Here is a 12,987-nt window from a genome sequence, read left to right on the forward strand (position 1 = left end):
AACGATATTTTAGTTTAGTGATAAACACCACAAGATCGTAATGCTATGTTATAGAATACCCGTCCACTCACTATCTACTTATATAATATGCCTTGTTCTTTATACTTTGTTCTTTATTTTGACCATTAAATGACACTTAATGATACTTGATAAATAATAATTGAGAACTAAACGATATTTTAGTTTAGTGATAAACACCACAAGATCGTAATGCTATGTTATAGAATACCCGTCCACTCACTATCTACTTATATAATATGCCTTGTTCTTTATACTTTGTTCTTTATTTTGACCATTAAATGACACTTAATGATACTTGATAAATAATAATTGAGAACTAAACGATATTTTAGTTTAGTGATAAACACCACAAGATCGTAATGCTATGTTATAGAATACCCGTCCACTCACTATCTACTTATATAATATGCCTTGTTCTTTATACTTTGTTCTTTATTTTGACCATTAAATGACACTTAATGATACTTGATAAATAATAATTGAGAACTAAACGATATTTTAGTTTAGTGATAAACACCACAAGATCGTAATGCTATGTTATAGAATACCCGTCCACTCACTATCTACTTATATAATATGCCTTGTTCTTTATACTTTGTTCTTTATTTTGACCATTAAATGACACTTAATGATACTTGATAAATAATAATTGAGAACTAAACGATATTTTAGTTTAGTGATAAACACCACAAGATCGTAATGCTATGTTATAGAATACCCGTCCACTCACTATCTACTTATATAATATGCCTTGTTCTTTATACTTTGTTCTTTATTTTGACCATTAAATGACACTTAATGATACTTGATAAATAATAATTGAGAACTAAACGATATTTTAGTTTAGTGATAAACACCACAAGATCGTAATGCTATGTTATAGAATACCCGTCCACTCACTATCTACTTATATAATATGCCTTGTTCTTTATACTTTGTTCTTTATTTTGACCATTAAATGACACTTAATGATACTTGATAAATAATAATTGAGAACTAAACGATATTTTAGTTTAGTGATAAACACCACAAGATCGTAATGCTATGTTATAGAATACCCGTCCACTCACTATCTACTTATATAATATGCCTTGTTCTTTATACTTTGTTCTTTATTTTGACCATTAAATGACACTTAATGATACTTGATAAATAATAATTGAGAACTAAACGATATTTTAGTTTAGTGATAAACACCACAAGATCGTAATGCTATGTTATAGAATACCCGTCCACTCACTATCTACTTATATAATATGCCTTGTTCTTTATACTTTGTTCTTTATTTTGACCATTAAATGACACTTAATGATACTTGATAAATAATAATTGAGAACTAAACGATATTTTAGTTTAGTGATAAACACCACAAGATCGTAATGCTATGTTATAGAATACCCGTCCACTCACCATCTACTTATATAATATGCCTTGTTCTTTATACTTTGTTCTTTATTTTGACCATTAAATGACACTTAATGATACTTGATAAATAATAATTGAGAACTAAACGATATTTTAGTTTAGTGATAAACACCACAAGATCGTAATGCTATGTTATAGAATACCCGTCCACTCACTATCTACTTATATAATATGCCTTGTTCTTTATACTTTGTTCTTTATTTTGACCATTAAATGACACTTAATGATACTTGATAAATAATAATTGAGAACTAAACGATATTTTAGTTTAGTGATAAACACCACAAGATCGTAATGCTATGTTATAGAATACCCGTCCACTCACTATCTACTTATATAATATGCCTTGTTCTTTATACTTTGTTCTTTATTTTGACCATTAAATGACACTTAATGATACTTGATAAATAATAATTGAGAACTAAACGATATTTTAGTTTAGTGATAAACACCACAAGATCGTAATGCTATGTTATAGAATACCCGTCCACTCACTATCTACTTATATAATATGCCTTGTTCTTTATACTTTGTTCTTTATTTTGACCATTAAATGACACTTAATGATACTTGATAAATAATAATTGAGAACTAAACGATATTTTAGTTTAGTGATAAACACCACAAGATCGTAATGCTATGTTATAGAATACCCGTCCACTCACTATCTACTTATATAATATGCCTTGTTCTTTATACTTTGTTCTTTATTTTGACCATTAAATGACACTTAATGATACTTGATAAATAATAATTGAGAACTAAACGATATTTTAGTTTAGTGATAAACACCACAAGATCGTAATGCTATGTTATAGAATACCCGTCCACTCACTATCTACTTATATAATATGCCTTGTTCTTTATACTTTGTTCTTTATTTTGACCATTAAATGACACTTAATGATACTTGATAAATAATAATTGAGAACTAAACGATATTTTAGTTTAGTGATAAACACCACAAGATCGTAATGCTATGTTATAGAATACCCGTCCACTCACCATCTACTTATATAATATGCCTTGTTCTTTATACTTTGTTCTTTATTTTGACCATTAAATGACACTAAATGATACTTGATAAATAATAATTGAGAACTAAACGATATTTTAGTTTAACTTTAGCCTGTAAGGGTGCCTTTAAAAATGAACGGGTATTCAATAATCGCTCCGAGATCTTAAATGGATAAGTTAATCTGAAACACAGCCTTTACAACAGTGATCTTGAGATATAAAAATTGCAATAAACCTTCCACACTCTACTCATCACATACTTAATTTCACATCTCTTTGAGACAGTGAGTGCAAGGTTTATTGAAATTTTTGCATTTCAAAGTCATTGTTCTAAAGGCTATGTTTCAGAATAACTTATCCATTTCAAATCGTTTTATTTCACGGCTTTTGACCTTTTAATAACGAGATCATTGTTAAGTGATTATTGCTGTCATTAGATTGTTTCATTCCTAAACAGTTGATCTCTAAACAAGTTAATTATGACGGCCAATTTTTATAACATTGACCGCAAGACGTAAAACTGGCCGTTTGATTGTAAACCATGATTTTAATCTTCCGTGCCATAATATTTCGCATTTTAGGCTCTTGTCCACTGCTCACTGCGAAATTTAACTGTGAAGTGTTAAGTAAAGAAAAGGTTGCTGAATGCTATGTATCTGATCTTGAAAGTACGTAAAATGTCTTATGAGATATTTTTGCCTATAGAAAATTTTACTATGTTATATTTTAGCGACGAAGTTCATTTTCCATGTCTGTGAATATCAACCATATTTATAGCACACTAACTTGTAAGAACGTACTGCTTGGAGACAATGATTATCTCGTTATTATATTCTCTGGAAAACACGTTTTATTGAGCTGGTGGCTCATGACTTGTGTATTCTAATTTCTAAAGCGAAGTTCAATATTTATAATTTCTTCACAAACACGACACGAAACGGACATTACACACGACAGAAGAAAACTGCATAGTCAATTTAGTCAAGTAGGACTTTTGCTTACCCAGGGCAGGCTACACTGAAGAATTTTTTTGTGACAGTGTTTTCTGTAATTTTCCTCTAAAACAATTATATTGTTTCTTCCCTTAATACGCTCTGTCCACAGATCTTATGATACACTGTCCTACATTCACATAACACACAGTAACAAAAAACGACACTGTTTAACTAAGAACTATTCTGTATATTATGGACAATTTGCACAGGATTTGTCGTTCGCTTGTAACTCGTCGCGCCATTTTTGGTGTGAACCAATTCATTTTGGTTTCGCTGAACTTTTCTTCGATGTGTTTCCTTGCTTTTGTGCAAACGTCTCAATTGGTTGCTTCACAGCTGTTGAATAATTGTTTCAAGACATTTTTGCGTTTCATTGTTTAATTCCCTTCCTTTTTGTTTTGCTCATTGATTTGTCAACTTCTGATAAAAAAAGAAAATTCTCTCCAGCCATTGACGGATTATCTTGTGTGTCTTTCGCAACAATTAAATAGACTTGATTTTCAATTTGAAATACTTACTATGTATTATAGAGCTAGTGATTGTTTAGAAGGCTCAAAATGTCATGACCTCTATATCTTTAGGTGGGATTGTAAATGGCTAGTGGCAACACACTGGCCACTGGCTGAGGAATGACACCGAAAAAGCTTTTTTATGTCAACAATAAACGATGTAAGGTGGTAGAAGTTGGTCAATTGTTTATATATTTTTATTTTATGCAAAGTAAAGATAAAAGCGGAAACGACACAAATGAATGGGTGCATGATGGGTATAAACAAAGGGATTGTTTCCCGAATCTTCCGTGCACATTACTGTTGCATGATGGTATGGGGACTTCCCCTCGCAGATGATGCACACGACAATAGTGATTGTTGCATCCGTTATGCATGATTAAAGAATGAAATTCATGTTCATGTATATTAAACACACAGCGTCATGAGGCACATCAGAAAGATATTAATGGATATCGGTTCCCTCTGGTTGTTGCATTTCACTGGTGTGTCATGTAGCTGTGGCAGAATGAATGATTTAAGTTGTTAAAGTTGGTCAACTGTATTTACATTCGATTTTATACAAAGTAAGGAAAAGGGCAAAAAACGGTGGAAAAAATCCAGAGTTTACTTGAATCAAACACGGACGAGAGGAAAATCTCTAGAGCTTGAAGAAAGTACATCAAGACGAAAATAATTCCGTCCACAAAACGTTGCAGAGAGCGTTGCAGAGGATCAAGGAATGGAATCTGGAGCAGAAAGTCAGACTGAATATTTAATATTTTACTCGTACTTTTATATTTGGAACTTCTTATTGAATTGTATGATTTAAATCTTTCTTCAATTCCTGATGAACTATAAATATCTATAATTTGTACAAGTGCGCCGTGAACATAATAATAATTGAAATATTTACTAATTAGAACAAATGTTCTTTTCGATGTCGTATTTTCTATTTGTGACACCAAATTTATAAATTGGTATCATAACCGGTTGTCATATTCCAGGTCTGACCCTTCCAAACGTATGAACCTTCTTCGTCACTAAAACGTCACAAACCATTTTCACGACAGACATCGAATAATAATCGGCGAATACCGATAGTTTCCACCGGATGTTTCCGACAATCGGTAACAATCAGTCATGTAAAATCAAACTGTAAACTTGTTCGTCTGTATTTAAAGTATTACCGTTTGAGGTTCTTGAAAAGTTTTCAATGAAAAATGCAACTGATTGAACAATCTGCGTTATATCTTTGTACATATTTTGTGCAATCATCAACATAAAGAATTGTTTGTATTTCTATTTCAAAATCGAGCGACGTTTAATATTATGACTTCATTTAGGTAAGTTCTATTGTACTGTAATCATTGATCATTGTTAGACTTTATAAAAAGATCTTTACTCCTTTTGAATTTTAAAACTGCTTTATATTTATGGCAAAAGTTTGCTGAGATTTTGTTTACGACTGTAACATGTGACAGCCTGGGTTATGTGTTTATTAGCATAATTATCAGTCAGCCAAGCTTTTTTGAAACCATTATGAATCAACATTAACATCGTCTGTCGTCGTACATGAGCTGTTCTTAACCAATAGAGCTATACCTCATATCATGTCATTTTAACTTTTAAATATGTTTATGTCAAGATTTCAATTGTAGAATGATTATTATATATACTACTGAACATTGTGTACAACAAGACAACTGTCAATAAATGAGTTGTCAAGGAAAACGAACCTTAAGAACCAAGAATAACATGAAGCTTTGTTTTACACCACTGTATATGACAGATCATTCTCATTGAAATGCATCAAATTGCAATATTGCTACATAAACACAATGAGGATGAACATTTTGATGTTCACGAAAACAAGATTTAATTATTTATAAATGTCCCAAATGTGCACAGCAATGTAATTATATCTTACAATAGCTGTGCCAGGCCTAAATAACATACAATGATAAAAAATCTTTTGAAAATTTCATTGTTTGATTGTAAACTGTTTTCTTCTTTAAGATAAATCCCATTTCACCACCTACCTATGTTGTCACGACAACAACAATGAATCTAGAAGAAGGTTTAAAAGCTTTGGAAACATCAATCAAAACCATTAAAAAGTCATTATGAACAAGAAAGGAACATTTGTTTTACAACAAGCTGTAAGTGTTTGGTTTATATTTCTATGAAATGTATATTGTATCACTAAAATGACATTCCCCTGGTGCCTCTACTGTCCTTATATCATCCTGTTACCATTTCCCTAAGTACCCCATGCTGTATTAAGACAGACATATTCAATCATTAGTTGTTTATTTGAAAATAACAATTACACCATCACAATGCATTGAAATCAATAATATTAGGACCCTGTGACATTGGCAATAATTTATGTTAACTGTCCACAAAAATTAGTTTTTCCTAAAGCTAATTATGCATTGTGATAACCAGTGTGCGAATTAGTTGAGAGAAAACGATGTGCAATTTTTTTGACAAAAGTGTTTGTTTAGAGGCATAATCAAATCGATATTACGTTCATTACTATATGTAGCGCTATTTGCTAAATTAATATTTTTGAGCATGAACAAATTCATATGATTTACGACAGTGTTTTTCTTTACTACCGCTGATCCAGTTACAAATGTACGAGAGAATTTTTTTGCGCATGTTATTCTCTCCTCTTTTTTGTGCAAACTTTACAGCGCAATAAATTCACCACTTGGCCATCATCCTAGCACTCAAACTCAGCATTTGATGTTTCCATCCATTTTTTTACTGTATTAACTTTGCTGGTAGCTACAACATTTCGTCGAAAATGGCAAGAAAGACAAAAGTGAAAAGAGAAACACCAAATATACTTTTGCTTTCTGATTATTAACAGTAACATCCTTGATGTTTATTTACAGAAAAAACATCATATTTATGTCATATTACAAACAATATGTAAAAGCAAAAAGTATGGCTAATCAAGGTTGCCAGTTTGGCTTAATGTTTTAAGTTTGGCTTCTTTTTCTCTTGTTAGGCTTATTTAAAACCAATGATATCACCAGTGTGCGAATTAACGGTGTGCAATGTGCAATTTGCACATCGTTTTAGCTAAAATGAAAACAATTACACATCACTTTTTCAAACGATATGCAAAAAACTTCATTATTGATTACTACCACATAAATTGAACAAAGTTTTCAAGCTTAATCTTTACTGATCTTTACTTTATAAACGAGTGCGCTGCACGACATTAAAATCCATTTTTACACAATGTCATCAAGTTCAAAGACGTTGTCACTTTGAGACTAGGAAGTCTGTCAACAGTCAACATACATGGTGCTTATATGCTTATGACAATAGGGGTGTAAATACATTATTAATGTCAATTTTTGCATTTGCTTTGTTTTGTAAACCGTTACGTACTGTTTTTGGCATCATAGCTATTTTAAGTATATTCAGTAAAATCAGGAAACATTTTGATTTTGATTCTTGAAAGAAGACAAAAAAACAACTTAAACAAGCAAAATTTGAAAAATAAACCAAAGGGAATTTTGATTTTAAATAAGCCTAACGTGAGGAAAACATTAGTGGCTCAAAACATTAAGCCAAACTGGCAACCTTGATCAGCCATACTTTTTGCTTTTACATATTGTTTGTAATATGACATAAATATCAGGGGCGGATCTAGAGTATGTCAAATCCGTCGCGCGACTGATGTTTGAAATTCAAAAATTACCTATTCATTTTAATTAAAAATTCATTAATTATTCTTACTTTATTATCGCATTTACTTCGTGATAAAAATCCAGCTTTTTTTATTGAAATCTAATGACTAATCCAATGAATATCTCCTTGGTAACCAGATCAGTTGAATTTTAATTGACCTGGAATAACCGACTGATAAGCGGGGTGGCTTGACTGGTTCGACGGATAAAGGAGTCTATGAACGCCAAAAACGCTTATTTCATTGGTCAATGGCCAGATCAGTGGACGATCTGGAATAATTTCGACCGATAAGCGAGGTGGCCGGACCTATAAGGGAGTCCACTTGCTATCGTGTAATTGGTTCGTTTAAATTTTTGTCTTACTGTGATTGGTTTGACCTATTTGGACTGATTGCCAACTGAACTAACATAGTCAAGCTCACTGTCTGAATTGAATGTTTGATCGTTTCATAATAATTTTCTAAAGCATGATAGAAACTAAACTACAATCAGATGGAATTTATGGAAATCTTTTACAAATTCATATATTGACATGAATGCTGCTTTCCAAACTGGGAATTTTTTCAAGAGGGTGAAAAATTTATGGATGAATTGTAAATGCTTGGCAAAGACGATCTCGCGAGCGACATTTCAGTCATTGATGTTCAAAAGAAAGCCAACATTGTTTTGAGTTTTATCAGCAGAAATTTACATCCAAAATCGTAAGTAAAGGACAAGTGAAGTGTATTCATGAATGCAATATATCAAAGTCAATTTATGCGAGTGTGTGATGCGATTTATGTTAATATGGCGTATGGTAAGCAGATTGATGCTTCTAAAATTGTTGTTCCCGGTGGACTTTTAGCTATGATTTCTTTAATGCTTGGGGAATCCTACATTCCTGCAAATATATTTCAATGGACAAAAATCTGTAGCCATAAGGCGCCATACTATTATTTACTTTATCATAAACAAATCTTTGGGGCTTTTCAGTTTATGATCATTGATCATTCAATCATTGGACAGTTATACTACATATTGTTTAAGATTTGAGAAAACTAACATTAATTACATGAGAAGCTGTTTAATATAACCTGTGATTTTGAGTCTTCTGATCCATGAAGCTTTTTATTTTGACAATTTGACTGGAATGGTATTAAACCTGAGTATTTCACATACATGAAATGTTACATATTGTCCCCTTTTATAACTGAACACCTCATGTAGAGATGTAAAGGTGTGTTAATCTACGGCTCATACCAGATTGTTTGCCATAAATTCCAAAGGGCTATTGATGTATGAAAAGCATTTTCTATAAACAAAAATGTCTTCCTATGTATGCAGATAAACCTTGAAATTTGGCAAAACAGCAAAGTATTTTTCATGATCACTAGGTAATTTTTCTGATAATCATTATAATTTCTAAACTAAATTATTTCAGATTTACATTTAAACAAGCTTTGATCATATGAAAAGATATTTATCATGACCAGTAAGCATGACACATGAACCAATTTTAACATTCATGTAATTATATAATTAAAGACATGTTGGTTACATTCTGTTTGTATTTGATAATACAATGCTACTAGTGATTGCTATATAGCACACTTTGCAGAAGATAATAGTCTAGTGAAATGCCTAATAAACATTTATGGTATTAAGCTAACCTTAACTGCAAATTTTCACTTTGATAATTTTTGCTTAATCTTTGGCAGAAAAAAATTTTGAGTTTTTCTCAAAGGGTGAACTTGCTGGCACTGATGTGGAGATGGGTAAAGGGTTACAATAAACTTGCATGGTTTGAAGTCTGAGCTTTTCTATATCTATAAACTGTCACTTATAGTACCAAATTTCTAACTTAACTTATTACATAGAGGTTTGAATGGGTGTCTCTAGGGGGGTCTATGCCTGACAACTTGGTAGAAATTTTTAAAGACTATATCTGTTTTTGAATATAGCATTATTGTAAAATAAATTTTACGTTCCTAGACATGCTAATGAGCCATATATTTGGCATGATAATGAGCCTAAATATTTGGCAAAACATTCAAGTATTGTTCACTTTATTTTTTTTTGAAAAAAACGTAAGCAAAATGTGTTGTTTTTACACAAAAACGATGCCCACAAAATACATTTTGTATTGCTCTAAAACGCTGAAAATGGCATTTTCAAGGCTCTGAAATTCAAAATTTCTCAGGGAAGAATGCCTCAGACCCCCCCCAGGTGCGGAGCGCCTCCGACGTTTTATGACTGATGTTTGAAAAATCCTAGATCCGCCCCTGATAAATATGATGTTTTTTATCGTAAGTAAACATCAAGGATGTTACTGAATGAAGATATGATCTTCGCACTTTTGCTGGACAATTTAAGCAATTGTCTCATGAACCTGAAAAATTCAGGTGACTCAACGGGATTCGAAACCATGACCTCTGCGATGCCGGTACAGTGCTCTAACCATGCCGGTACAGTGCTCTTACTGTTGATAATCAGAAAGCAAAAGTATATTCGGTTATTCTCTTTTCACTTTTGTCTTTCTTGCCATCTTCTTCGAAAGGTTGTAGCTACCAGCAAAGTTAATACAGTGAAAAAAATGGACGGAAACATCAAATGCTGACTCGCTTGATTACTAGGATGATGGCCAAGTGGTGAATTTATTGCGCTGTAAAGTTTGCACAAAAAAGAGGAGAGAATAACATGCGAAAAAAATTTCTCTCATACATAACTGGATCAGCGGTTGTAACGAAAAACACTGTCGTAAATCATATGAATTTGTTCACGTTTAAAAATATTAATTTAGCAATTAGCGCTATGTAGTAATTAACGTAATATCGATTTGATTATGCCTCTAAAGAAACACTTTTGTCAAAAAAATTGCACATCGTTTTTTCTGAACTAATTCCCACACTGGTTGTATCACTAAACTGACATCCTCTACTATCCTCATATCATCCTGTTACCACTTCCCTAAGTAACATGCTGTATTAAAAAAGGGACATTATCAAAGTTCAAGTATGACTTCATCATCAGTTGTTTATTTGTAAATTACAATGACACCATCCCTGTCCTTTATAACCAAAAATATAACGACCCTGTTAACATTGACAATATTTATCTGCGAGAATTGAAACAAGACAATGACATGAAGTAATGGGTGTAAAAATTCAAAAGCCAAACAAAGTTAAGAAATTTTGTATTCATAATTTTATAGAAGCACTATTGCTAATGCGCATTTAATATACAAGACGAGTTTTTTAAAATAGACATGTTTTGACATCTCATGATGCCATCTTCAGTATAAGTGAAATAATAAATAATACAAGGTTTGTATAAAAGTAATATGATACATAAATTACAACAATAATAAGGAAATAAGATAAATTAATGGGGAGCGTCCGAGCGTATTATAAACTAAATATTGTATTGAATTTAAAAACTTGAACATTGAGGTCAGGGTTAGTTATGTTAATGTGGAGAATGTGGAGTGCTTCTTTGATTTTAAGGGAGAATGAGGTGTCGGCAGTGTCGATGATTTTGAAGCAAGAGGGTGAATAGTTAGTTTTACACGAGTGAGATTTAACAAGGTTTCGGTAGATATGAGAGTTTTTGTCTGTTGTGGTATGTTCCCTGATTCTGGTGGATAAATGGCGCGAAGTTTCGCCAATGTATCGGGAAATACATCCCGCGCAATTGAATTCATACACCACCATAGATTTAATTGAATCAGGGATTGGGTCTTTGAATGAGAAAAGGTTTTTGATTTTGAATGATGTGAAAATTAGTCGAATGTCAATATCTGTACAGAAGCGTTTCATAATGTTTGTAAGTCTGCTTTGTGTGTGTCGTGAGTAATGTCCGATGTATGGTAGTTTGAAGTATAGAGTTGTTGTTTTGGAATTTTCATTTGTGTTGGTTGTGATCGTCTTGTCAGTAGTTGCGGTGTCTAGTTTGAGGTTGTTGCTATGTTTGTTGTCGTGATATCGTTTTACGGTTCTGTTAATAAAGTGTAGTGGGAAAGAGTTTCGTAAAAGAGTGGATGTGATGTTTTTTTTTATGTCCCCTTAAAAGCCATTGTTTGTATTGTTAAGTTTGTATGCTTTGTCGATTAGTGTGCGATGAATTGGCACATTACAAGTCAATTGTTGACTCAAACCTTCACTTTACCCACAGATTTTTAACCTTGATCATTACAAAACAAGAGCTTAGCAAACCACTTTTGTGTTTATTTTGTCAGTTCTTCTCATTATGTCAGATACATGCCAATCAAGATTAGGGGTTGAAATGTACTTGTAAATCCTATTGCCATGCATTTGCATTTATACAAGAAATTTGTTGATTTCAAATGATAAATTTAAGCTATAAATTTCTATCATTGATTATCATTGTTATCTGTTTAGCCAAAGGTTGTCACAGATATGGATGAAGCATACTTTGCCAAGGAAATGGAAAAACTTGAACGTCAAAATGCAGAAGTTGATGGTGATGATGATAATCCTGATGATGAAGAATAACAAGGTGAAGCATAAATGATTGTGGTTTGTTTTAAAAGTTACTGTGTTTTATTTTATCTTACACGACCCTGCGGTTGCCTTGAATAGCATTTAGTTAAACTTCAATTATTTTCAAACCCAACACAGATATCAATCTTTCATGTGACTATTAGAAATAAATGTTTCATGGTCAGTATTTCGAGAGAAGATTTATTTAAGGTCCATTATGGTTAAAATACAGCCTCAAATATTTAACTTGAGATGAATTGAACCTTCGCGAAACTATTGTAAATGTGTAGTCGTTGAAATGGAAGTTAAATTTCATCTTGACTTAATCTAGACGTTCACCTTTGTTGTGTATCAGAACTTATACAGTCAGTGAAGTTCGTTGAAAATTTCTATAGCTACTTTCTAACTTTATATATCATCAAATGAAACTGAGAATATTTGAAATTTCACACGCGGAAGTGTATTAAGATGTTCACTGTAAAATTACAAAAGTTCACAAAACGATAGAACATTTATGATTTTATCGACATTGCAAATGGACAAAGCAACAATAAAAATAAACTAAATTAAATGAAATTAAATGAAGATATGATCTTCGCACTTTGCTGGACTTGGTGATCCAGGATCCATGACCTCTGCGGTGCCGGTGCAGTGCTCAGTTGCTCAGTTGCTCAGTAGCTCAGTAGCTCAGTTGGTCAGAGAACTGCACCGGCACCGCAGAGGTCATGGATCCCGTTGAGTCACCTGAATTTTTCAGGTTCATGAGACAATTGCTTAAATTGTCCAGCAAAGTGCGAAGATACATCATATCTTATCATATCTTGCGATCATATCTTCATTTAATTTCAAA

The 12,987-nt window shown here is 32.3% G+C and overlaps 1 protein-coding gene across 9 annotated transcripts in view; it reads left to right on the top strand.

The window, feature by feature from the left end:
* LOC124440879 overlaps positions 1 to 12,987 on the top strand; it is a 35,186-nt gene that overhangs the window by 4,712 nt on the left and 17,487 nt on the right. For 2 of the 9 annotated variants that reach the window (XR_006946813.1, XR_006946814.1), the window contains exons 2-3: positions 5,966 to 6,108; positions 12,036 to 12,153. The exons of 3 other annotated variants lie outside the window; for them this stretch is intronic. The gene's annotated coding sequence lies outside the window, so the exon portion shown is untranslated. Of the gene's footprint in view, positions 1 to 3,044; positions 3,132 to 3,321; positions 5,293 to 5,965; positions 6,109 to 12,035; positions 12,154 to 12,987 lie in introns of those variants that run through there. 4 more of the 9 variants (XR_006946811.1, XR_006946816.1, XR_006946815.1 and 1 more) reach the window with 4 other exon arrangements.

This window comes from Xenia sp. Carnegie-2017, unplaced genomic scaffold, assembly GCF_021976095.1.
Source record: "Xenia sp. Carnegie-2017 unplaced genomic scaffold, XeniaSp_v1 HiC_scaffold_1, whole genome shotgun sequence".
NCBI lineage: Eukaryota > Metazoa > Cnidaria > Anthozoa > Malacalcyonacea > Xeniidae > Xenia > Xenia sp. Carnegie-2017.